The 12,608-nt window shown below is 31.2% G+C and overlaps 1 long non-coding RNA gene across 1 annotated transcript; it reads right to left on the minus strand.

The window, feature by feature from the left end:
- Window positions 1-4,241: 4,241 nt before the first annotated feature.
- LOC136990592 (uncharacterized) lies at window positions 4,242-7,688 on the minus strand. The gene is made up of 4 exons (XR_010883082.1): window positions 7,617-7,688; window positions 6,719-6,792; window positions 6,556-6,639; window positions 4,242-4,330 (listed from the first exon to the last, which is right to left on the minus strand). It is a non-coding gene; the product is annotated as an uncharacterized lncRNA (long non-coding RNA).
- Between the last annotated feature and the right edge of the window lie 4,920 nt (window positions 7,689-12,608).

Here is a 12,608-nt window from a genome sequence, read left to right on the forward strand (position 1 = left end):
TTTAATGTTATTTATAATTTAGGATATCCTAAATTTCGATTATCGATATCCTAATTATATTCGATTATATAAGTCATTTCCGTGAGTAACTCTGCACGAACGGCCATTTTGTTCTGTACATTTTCATCAAAACAAACTCAAACACTTTTTTCACACAAAGAAATATAGGTTAATGTTACCTATGGTAGCGAACATGGCAGCTCTTCTCTGAAACAGTGGGGACGCACGTTCGAACCTAACCTAACCTATTCTCAGTGGCGTGCAGTCATTGGAAGCGGTGGAAGCGCCGCTTCCCTTGTATTTTCTAAAATGTAAATTCATATTGCGCAATTATTTTCATATTTGAACGTTCTTTGAATTACTTAATACGGTTATAATAAAATATTAATTTTATGTATTTTATTACAGACTTCTGTATGAAATCTGTAATATAATACATAATGCGGTATAATAATAATTATACTGTAATAATAATAATAATAATAATAAAATATCTGTAATAAAATATATGTGAAAAACAACGATAAGATCGCTATTGTATATTCGAATCTAAATTCGTGTACGCATATTCTCAATGGAAGCGCTGTATTCTCAGCTTCCAGTGCGAAAATATTTGAATAGTGTAAAGCAACCCATTTATGGGCATTGGCGCACGCGCTTTACAGAGCACCAACCTTTGGCGGTTTAGCCGGTGGATGCTAACACACCATAATGCTTCCAACGATTCTATCCCTTAGCCACTGGTCAGGAGCTTTTTGATTAAATGAATTGTTTTAAGATTTAAAAAGTAAAGAATATTCAATGTTATTTTTATGTACGTTTTTTGCAAAGTTATATTTAATTATAATTTTCTTTTAATTATACTGTAATTATGTTGACAGATTTTCAGACATAAAATTTTTAGAATTTTTATCACTTTTAGATGTTAATAATTTTAATATTATGAAAAACAATTTTTCCAAGCGTGTTTTAATTCTTTAAATTAAGTAAATTTTATGGGAAATTTTTTGATTTATCTAAATTACGTATTGAATCGCAATATTTATATTCGTGTCCGGACTATATATATATATTTTTTTAACTCTTTCCGCCCTGTGGGCCCTAAGAGGGCCTCTTTTAGAAGGCCTATTATGGATTCGCCAGGCCCACAATGGGGCGACCGGGTGGTGAGGGACGGGGCCCGACATATCCGAACGGACCACCCCCCGAAAAATTCCTGGGGATTATTCGATCCCAGGTCCCCCAGAGCGGTAGGCTGCCACCTTGACCGCTCGGCCATCCGGCCAAGTCCGGACTATATTGATAAGTAACTCTTAGACATAAAACATATTATAATTAATGTCGATCCGAACAAAGACGTACTAAAAGAATTATATGATTTAATATCATTAATATTTACGGTACCATCTACCAGTGAGTCTGTTGAGCGCAGTTTTTCAACCACGAATCAAATTCATACATTGGCTGGGAACACTCAGTCAGAGGAAAAATTGTCGTCGCTAGCGTTGATTTCAATAGAAAAAGAGCTGTCAAATACGTTGATGGAGTCGACGACTAGCGACTTTTATGATAAAGTAATTAACGACTTTACAGAAAAAATCGCCGAATAGAGTTAGTTTATAAGAAATTAAAAAAACAACTTTTTCTATCATTGTTTGTATCATATCAATTTGTATTATGTATGTATTATTTGTATTTTAGAACTAAAATACATAAATTGTTTATTTTTGTTATTTCCAGTATTTGTTTAAAACTTTTATGGAAATGTCATGTACCGGACAGGTCTGACCCGTCACGAAAGACGCGAAAAAACGGTTAATTTAGAGAAAAATTTATTAGTTTAAAAAAACAGGTAAAAGTCGTTTGTATCGGACACCCATTGTTTATATCAAACTGCAAGGCAGAAACCATAAATCGCGGAAGGAAGTCGTCCTATGATCGGTGGAAGATCGAATTCATCTTCGATTATGACTTTTCTCACTCTCCAGGTAAGTCTCGTTACGTTTAGTAACCAGGGACCAACCACTCGGGAAGCGTGATTGAGGAAGAACGACCAATCAAAATGAATGAAAGAACGGAGATTGATATAATCTCCGACAACCGAGGACACCTCGCACTCGGTTAACGTTCCGAATAACCAAAACGCCGTGTGTCAACGCGAAAAAAAGAAAAGAAAAAAAAAACATTTCTCGTCTGTTATGCCAACCTGTAACCCGTGCCACTTCGGACTTAGACCGTGTCCCCGACGCCAACAGATGAAGTCTTCCCGTGCCTTACAGACTTGTTAACGCCACTGTCCCGGGGCCACCTTCGATCGACGATTAAAGAACCACAGCGACGCTCAGGAAGTCGGAATAGCTGTTTGTCCTAAAGCAAACTATTTTGTATATAGTGTATTTTGTCAGATACTTGTCGTCTTTGTCTCTTTCGTCACCACGCACGTAAGAATGGACTCGAGACCATCGCTGACGCGCAATTAACTGATTGTCCCTGGAAGTCGGCTTCTTACAGAAACGCAGCTTCCCTATCATCAAATGTCACGGCACGCCACTGCCTATTCTAATAAATTACCCTTATTCTAATATTTTGGCAATAATTATGGTAATTTATTAGAATAGGTTAGGTTAGGTTAGAACGTGAGTCCGCACTGTTTCAGAGACGAGCCGCCATGTTCGCTACCATAGGTAACATTAACCGAAATGTATAATAATGTATGTATAAATAGAATGTATAGTATAGTACGTATGTACGTATGTATATAAACCTTTTTTTACCAGAATGATCTAGTAGCAATTCATTAACAGTGGCTGCTTCCGATGATGATGCTTTGGACTTATTGGACTTAGTGAATATTAATTAATTATACTAGTTGTGATGCCGCACCCAAAAACGTCTTTTTAGGTGCATCCCTGTTGGCGAGAAAATGTCAATTAATCCAGCAAATTGTATGTTGAAATCTGGATCGTCTTTCGTGTTTACAATCAATTGTTTGCTGTTTTTGGTTAACGAAAATTAAAAACTAGAAAAAATTAAAAACAGTTTTCTTTTGAACTAAATTTCTAGTAACAGCTGACAAAAATGGAACCTGCTGCAATCGTCTGACATATAGAATGTATAGTAGAAATATATAGTAAAATATAGTAGAATATGTATAGTAGAAATATATGTATAAATAGCCAATTGCATATACATACTGTATGTATAAATAGCCAATTGCGTATACATACTGTATGTATAAATAGCCAATTGCGTATACATACTGTATGTATAAATAGCCACATCCATAAAAGTTTAAAGTGAAATTATGAAAATTTAAATGTTATTTTTTAACTTTTTCTCTCTAGAATATAATTGGCAAAATTGGCTTCTATAATTTTAGTAAAATTCCACGGTTATCATCTATCAGTAAATATTTATATCGCCGTTTAATTCATGAAGTAGTCCAAAATATTCACAAAAAATCATAGAATGGAGTCTAATGCAAAGTTTTCGGAGTTTAGGCATAATTTGTTCTACAAAGTTGTATTTTCTAAGATGTACAATAGTTTTTACCAATTAGTACTATAAAATCGTGGAATAATAACATGAGAGAATGACCATCTTTGGAATATTTAACTATATTTGATTACCTTAATTACCGAGAAATGCTTAATTATTGGAATCTTCACTCTTGTAATTATTTTTCAAGAGATAAAGTAAGTGAAATTTTAATTAATAAATTATCACAAAACATTTGTGTCCTCAAGACAAATGTAGAGCCATCACAAACCCTATTCGCGAGTAATCATTCTATATACTCTTCTGTGTCTAATGATTGCGAATTTATTTATCTACCTGGATATAAATGTGTGAATTTCCGGAGAAAGCTTTTACGCTCGTTTTTACGCAACTGGATTCTCGACCTTAATCATGTTTTAACTTTATGAAAATTAGTTTTCACAATTAGCAAATTTTTCTTATTATCAGACATTGAATATAACTTTTATATTTATTATTTTCATCTTTTAAGATACGAACTTATTATTACAGGAGAAAAAATAAGATATTAATTTCCAACCGAATCACATTTTTCACAATCTTTAGAGCCTTGTGTATCAAAACATCATTGAAACATTGTTTATTGAAGAGAGACTAAATAAAATAGTAATTTTGTTAATAAAATAAACAATTATTTTGAATTTTGAGAATTATCTTATTTTTTACTTATTCTAAATTACGCATAAATAATTTACAATTGTTTAAAGAAACTATTTGTTACCCCATAGATTGTTTTTCCACAACGGTCAGGCATAAACATACTCTCCATAGATGGCAGTTCCTTAACTGAAATCTTTAAAACCAAATTAATATAATAAGATTTACTTAAGGAAAATAATATGGCAAAAATGAAATTTAATAAAATTAAAATTTAAAACATTATTGAAAACTTAAAATTTATCTTTAAAATTTAAAAATAATAATGAATTTGAAAGCTCAATTGATACATTTAGTACAATAATAAATAAACTTTAGACTAAATGACTATAGATCTTTTTCAAATGATCTATAGGTCTAGTCATTTTCTGTTATGTATGTAGTGAATGCTTTTTACACATGTACAGCACACATGAAAAATGTCACAGCCGATGACAGGTGAGTGCGCGAAATACAAACGTGTTTATATGAATGCATCAATTTGTATTCTTTGAAAATCCTACAAACGAATAGATTTTGCATTGTCGTGGAAATATTTTATTTTTGAAATTCTGAAAATCCTGTATAATAAATTAATTCGAAACCCGATTAATTCAAATGTTATATTTATTAATTTAATCTTATCTTAGATTTAAATCTTAAAAAACAGTGTAAATATAACTTTTAATTGAATATAAGTGAGATAATTTATCAATAAAGTAGTCACACTTCCATATATGGAGCATGAAAATATTCCGTTGTATTGAGTTCGGTTCAACCAATAATATACGGTAGATAAAACAGCAAAACTATGGCTGAATTGTTTAGGTACAGAAACTTGGAATCGACTGAAAAAATAATTTATTTTTAAGAAAAACAGTTTTAACTGTCTCAGCATGTTGAAACGTTATCATGCCCATTATCAGTGCAACATGAAGCAACAAAATGAACGAAAACAGTACTTGACCACGGGTAAATTATACTTGCACTGAATTTTAGTACAGACATGATACCAGTTGAGATTGAAATATTGCTATCAACTTCGGCAAATCTATAATTAATAAATAACTTAATAAATCGTTTATTAATTTTTATCATTTTTACAGGACTTTAAGGACTATAAACTAAAATATACTTCTTTAAACCAGTGAGATGAATATAGAACGAGAAACTAGACTAACCGAGTTATGTTGTAAACAATTGTGAATAAAAGAATTAATTCAGTAATAATTCATTAAATAGCTTATAAGATTAAAGTTTAATTAAACTTGTAACTTTATTTGTAATTCGCTTGATTACGTACGAAATTTGCTCACGAAATTTGCTCACATTTTCAGCCATTGAATATTTGTCTGATGTAATATTTGTCTAAGACTGAATAAATATGTGATATGAAAAAAAAATGTACTAAACGTATTTTCTACTAAAATGGAATAATTGATTAATTTATACTCATTATTATTATTTATTATATAATAATACTTAATTAATTATCTACTATTTATAGTTTTTATTATAGTATATGTAAAGTATCTTTTCTCGCCTTTTGATTTCTGCCATTAACACGTGGTCTTTCCTTATTGACCTTCTCTAAACGTCTCTTTAAGTGTTGCCAGATCTCAAAGCTTTTGTTCTTGTTGCCAGATACCTTACATACATACGTAGGTAGATCCAAAATAAAAGATTACAAGCAGCAGCATTTGAAAAGTAATTAAAGTGGAGGGAATATTTTTTCCCCAGAGTGGAGACAGATGGTACTAGTTGTCTTACAGTGGTTATTAGGGTAGGCAGTGTAAGTTCGCTGACTCGTCAAAGTGATTGAAATGGCAAGACGTTAAATAAAGTGGTATCTCTTGGAGGTGGGAGCTTTGATTCATTTCTTACCGGCATCTTACGCATATGCCCTGGCATGTTGAGTGATGGTGTCCTGCATGACAATTCCAGGCCCTATACTGCTTGCAAAACTCAACAATTTTTGCAAAAGTTCAAGTGGGAAGTATCGACCCACCCCCATACAGACCAGATTTGGCACCCAGTGACTATTTCCTTTTTCCGAAAATGAAGAAACACTTATCTGGAACAAGGTTCTCTTCAGTAATGTGAAAACAGCTGCCGAGAACTGGTTCAATGGGCAATGACGTGATTTCTACCAAGCCGAGTTATACAAATTGGTCCTGTGTTCAAGTAAATGCCTAAATAGATTTGGTGATTATGTGAAAAAGTGACTGGCAAGTATACCTCTTAATTCCCTTGTATTTTCTGTCTATTATTAATAAATAATTTTTTATTTCCCTTGTAACGTTTTTTTTTTCGGATCTACCCTCGTATGTAGTATAGTTAGTATATATATTACATATTATCTTGTATTATAATTTAACTTACTCCTTTCTTAATATTTTTACATAAATAGCCAAGAACGTAATAATCGCCAAAAAAAAACTTCAAAGATAGGGCTTTTGCATGCAGCTGAATTTATTAAATAGAAATTTGAAATTAATTTTCTTTAATTAAATTTTTATAATTATTAATGACAATATTTACACACCTCTGCAGATAATTCCTGTGACATATTTCTTTTAAGACAATCTGTATAACGTTCTTTATACTCATCTGACAATGCTTGAAATAGATAAGTGTATAAAGTTTTACAAATTATATTAACTATAAGACAAGCGTACAATTGTTAATAAAATTTTAATTACTTTTAATAGTTGCTAATGTGATATAATATGTTTTTTTTTTATAAATTTACATTAAATATTTAACGAAGTAATTGTCAAGAAATACGATATATTATATTATAATACTGTTTTCAGTTTGAAATTATTAAAATATTTAAAATAAAACATTTATATTATAATTTTTTGTGACTGCAAAAGATTTGTATACACAATTTTATTTATTATTCTGAGAATATTGGACGTCTAAATCTAGAGAATATCATTTCCTACCAAAATATAAAAAAATTTGGTTAATGTTACCTATGGTAGCGAACATAGTGGCTCGTCTCTGAAACAGTGGGGACGCACGTTCTAACCTAACTTAACCTATTCTAATAAATTACCCCTATTCTAATAATTTTGTTGGCAATAATTATGGTAATTTATTAGAATAGGTTAGATTAGGTTAGAACGTGTGTCCCCACTGTTTCAGAGACGAGCCGCCATGTTCGCTACCATAGGTAACATTAACCAAAAAGTTTCCCATTGATGGTATTGATTATTTCTATAGTAAATACAGCATTTCATGCGAGAAATATATATGTATATATAAAGTTTCAAAACTACATCTGTTCTATATAAATATTATAAATAGCGTTTATGGTACTCCAATACTAAACATCAATAGTTATACAAATATTTAAATACGTTATTTAAAATTTCTTTAATACTAAGTAAATTAATAGTTCAAGTGTATTTGTATATAAATGAAAAATATCTTACGGCATATATTTTTTTTAAATTCTTTCAATTCTTCATTTCCAATAGATATTGCACAAAAAAATGTCGTTAATAGGAAAACGAATACAATTGCCTTCGTAGTATTTTCCCTGTAAATAAGTATAAAACCGAAATTATAAATGTAACATATATATATATATTACATTTGTAATTTCGGTTTATATTATTTCGTTATTGTAATATATATATTATAAAAAAAAGACTTCGTCATATTAACAGAGATACTTTTTCTTTCTCTTTACAGATTTACAAAAATTAATTACTCAGTCGAATATAACAATTATAATGCATTTGTATTTGTGATTGCAAATAAAATAACTATACAGTATTGAGAGTTACGGCAGTGACTTCGCACCAAGTGAAAAAGTCACAGACTATGTACAGGAAACATGTACTTTTATTCCTGTACATAGTCCGTACAAAGTACTGTACATGATTCCTGTACAAATTTTTAAGCTCGATTTCTCTGTCCGCGCAACACCTATAGTAATTCCGACTATCATTAAAAAGATGGTTGTTTTCTTAGGTAGTGTGCAAAATTACAAATTTTTCGATAATTTTGCACACTATAAATTTTGCCTTTTCAATTGCTTATGTTTCGGCAACCGCTATTTACCGAAAACTGTTTTTGTTGTGTTTTATTGTTTCTATTGTCTTGTTTTATTTCTTCTTCTGGCTCTGCAGACGATCGTAGAAAAACTACTGGGTCTAAAAAGATCAAATATTAAACTTAATCTCTCTCCTTGTCGGTGAGGTGATGGTGAAACTTCTTCGTCGATAGATCAATGTTCACGGAGATTCCCCATACAGTCATTTTACTTTTATCTCTTAATTTTATGCTTGTAAGAATAAAATGCATCGAAATGAATGATTTTTTATGCAAAATGTTAAATGTTATTCAGAATAACAAAAGCTCAAATTTATGCATTTAAACAATATATTGAGAGGTTCCGTCGGCGCTCGGCCGAATGCTTGGCGTGACTTTCAATACATACGTCATCCTCTTAGGTCTTGGTGTAATAACACATTTATTAATGAAAAACAATCTATACCCAAACAAAAACATCAGATGTAAACGAATTGCACCAAGTAGAAACTTTTGACAATTTACACGACGGTCAATTTTTTTTACTGTCCCTGTTATGTTATATATAACAGAGAAAAAGTATGGCGATTGATCAAAAAATAATCTTTAAGTTTTTACATTTTTGGACTCGGGGTACCTTGAATCGGCGAGAAATGCAAAAAATTCGGTGGTAATCTCTGTGTTTGTGTGTTGAGGGAAGGGCACGATTTTGTTCATCCTCTTTAAAGTTTAGTAACTTCTGTACTTTTTGTTGAAAATTTCTAAAATTTTTTAGTGAGGTTTGCTTATTAGAGGATTGATACTATTAAATTTTGGCTTTAGGTCAAGGGGATGGAAAATAAACGGGGGTCGTTTGTCATATCTCGAGTAGGGTCTGACTTAATGATGATTTTACTCGTTATTAGCCTTTACAATTTTTTACAAATGACATTCCTATCCTCAAAATTAAGCTTTTTGCCATTTTATAACAATTAATTAAAAATATAAAACGTTTTTAATAATAAAATATCATAACAGATGGCGTAACACAGTTTTAAATGTTGCCGAAAAAGTTAAGCAACTCGTTCCTGAATTTTTTAAATTTGACTCCTTCCGCCTTGTGGGATTTTTTAAACAAGCCTATCACGGGTTCGGCTGGGAGGTAAGAGACGGACCACCGCCTAAAATATTTTTCGGGCTTTTTCGACCAAGTTCAGTTTCCATAGGCTGACATTTACACCGTTCAGCCATTTGGCTGTCGCCGATAGATACTAGAAAATATTATTATTATTTTGTTAAATAAGTATAAATTATCCAGTATATATAGTTAAAATATTCAATAATTTAGTCGAATCTCCAACAACGGCGACTTTCAAACCACGACCATTTTCAAGAACATTTCTTTTTGAAATGAATGTAATAAAACTTTCTAATACAGGCCACCTCCGAATAAATCATTATTTATGCTCCTGTTAGTGATCATTGTACAGAGGTCTAATTGCATAATAAACATTTTTGTCAAGGCTAGCAAAAAAGAACCTCTAATATATATAATACAATTATTTTATTTTATAAAAGTAAATATTACTTACATTTATCAGATATTCAGAGAAAAATGGTAATCTATCAAATCTATTCAAACTAAACAAGAAAAAATATTTATATGTATTAATATATATAACATAAACTCACATCATCGTTGCTATGCAAGTTTAAAATATATTTAATACAAATAATAAGTAAACATTTTAAAATTTGTCCAAATTTATTTAATTTCTCAATTGTTTTCACTGAATTGGAAAAAAAAACATGTTTTTTCGCCGTCACGAGTTTCAATTAATGCAATTTCTACTAAGAATATAGTTAATAAAATATTAGGAAATTCTTAAATATTATTACTTTAATTATCGACAGTGGTGTAACTATAATTTTAGTACCAATGGCGCGTTGTCCTATGGGCAGTGGCCCGTTATCTAAAAAAGCAATCACCTATGATCCCCTTAAACAGGGAAATACCCAAACCAATCTTTTATAATAAAGTATTTTCCTAGAAAATTCCTTCGGAGAAAAATGTGTAAAGTCAACACTATATATGGGGTCACCTAATTCAAATTCGCTCAGACATCCATGAAGGCACTGCAAAATGACAATATGTGCTAAACAGAATAACTGTACATTTGTCTCATAGCTTATAATGATTCCAGCTTCTTCCACACACGATATAAACTGTAATATTATATAATGTCCTTATTGGATTGGAGAAAGAACTCGCAGCATTGTTATTAAACCACGAATTTTCTCGGAGACAAGAGATTAAAAACTCTCGCATAGAAACTTCGAATTTTTTTATAATACGAGGTAGTTTAGAAAACTTACCAGCAATTTTTTCTACACTAAGATTCGCATCTGGCTACGTAGACTTTTGCATTTTATTTATGTGTCTAACACGTAAATAGGGGCCAGTTTCCGATAAAACTCCGCGAAATGCATTACCCTTGAGAGATTGGTCACATGTTGGGGAACTTATCAATCAAATCTTTAAGTGGAGAACCTAAAACTTTCAGGTTACATGCGACCTTCTGTGACTTCTAGGGCAACTTAATACTAGATAAAATGTATAAATTATGAAAACATGTTTTCTATTCTTTTGTCATAACAACGTCTACTCAAATATAATCAAACTTCGATTAACTGGCATTATTTGTTCGGTCTATCATTGACGCTAAATCGAGCATGGCGTCGTAACAAAGTCTAATGACAAGTTTAAGAGTGTCACGTGATAATGCATGAAGGTATTTAATATTTATGAAGAATATCCATTGATAAGTGTTTGTTGACGATATTTAGGTTTGGTTGTGCTTAATGTATAAATATAAACATTATGGCATAAACAAACAACGTTTTTATATTTAATACTCAATATTAAATATTCATTTCAATATATTACATGGCCGATGAATCCATAGAACTACAATAATCTCAAAAATGATAAATAAGCACGAATATATTGATATTAATTCTAATCTGACCATGTAATTAGTTAAATATTTTACCGGTATATAAATTTAAATTTCAAGATCAATTAAGTAAAGAAATTGCATAATATATTTGGAAAAAATTATAAAAAAAAGTCATTTGTATTGTAAAAATAATAGGATTTATTTCATTTTAAAAACTATTAGTCACTTACAACAACACTTATCTCGTAATTTATTAATTAAAGCGTTAATCAGACATTGAATATAATTCTTATACTCGTCAATTTTTTATAATGATTATCGCTTAACATGTGAATTTAGTATTTCATCATATAAAATAAGATTATAATTCCTGATAAAATCATAGTTTTCATATTCGATAGAGACAAAGTTGCTGCTGAATTCTCGATAGTTTCTATCAAACAGTCTTTATTGAAGAGAGCCTAAATGAAATAATAATATATTAGTTTTTGTTAATATAATTAGTTGTTATTTTGGAATTTTAAAAATTCTTTTATCTTTACTTATTTTAAGTTATTTGCAATTGAGTAAAGAAACTATTTGTTACCTCATAGAGTGATAAACCATTGGAGCGAAACATACGCAAATGTGCTATACATGATCTGTTCTGAAATGGAATTTCTCCGAGCTTAAAAAAGAAGTATAATTAATATAATAAGATATATTTTATATAAGGAAAATATTGAGATGAACATAAAATTTAATAAAATTAAAATTGAAAACATTATTTAAGATTTGTTTAAAATGTGTGAAAGTTGCAGTAATGAATTTAGAAACTTAATCGATATGTTCAGTATAACAATTAGTAAATGATAAAAATGTTAATCTAAAGTTATTTTGCTAAATTCATATTTTTATTATTGTGGGTGCCGGGAGGTGGACGGAGTCTCGTTCCTCCCTTTCTCGGCTAACAGGTCCGTTAGACCTGCCCACGTCAAGATGGCGGTTCGGATGGGTTACGCGAGTGGAGGAAGTGGATGGGTTCGACGGTAGAGCGGCGGTGACGATATTCGAATAAAGGACATTACAACGGATAATAACAACAACGATTTATTAAGGCTAAACATTACAATTACAAAAGAGGCGAGCGACCGTCGCCTAAGTTCGGATCCGCGGAGGGAGAGTTCACAGGAAATGGGGTCATACCTCGTGATTCGGGTCGGTCCGCTAAAGGGTCAGAGTAGTCTTTCGGTTGGTTTCCTTCGGACTTCGGCGCACACACACCTTGTCTCCCTGACACTACGTAATCGCCTTGAGTCGATCGGACGGACTCTATGTAACCGACTCTCTTTTCCCACTTTCGTCGCCCTTTTATCGTCCCGGTCACGTTTCCAGTTTCACCAACCAGCATTTTTCGCCGGTTGTTCCTTCTGATTCATATTTGTTCCTTCTGATTCATATCTTTCCCTT

Source organism: Centruroides vittatus, unplaced genomic scaffold (assembly GCF_030686945.1).
Source record: "Centruroides vittatus isolate TY-2023 unplaced genomic scaffold, ASM3068694v2 scaffold_946, whole genome shotgun sequence".
NCBI classification, from domain to species: domain Eukaryota; kingdom Metazoa; phylum Arthropoda; class Arachnida; order Scorpiones; family Buthidae; genus Centruroides; species Centruroides vittatus.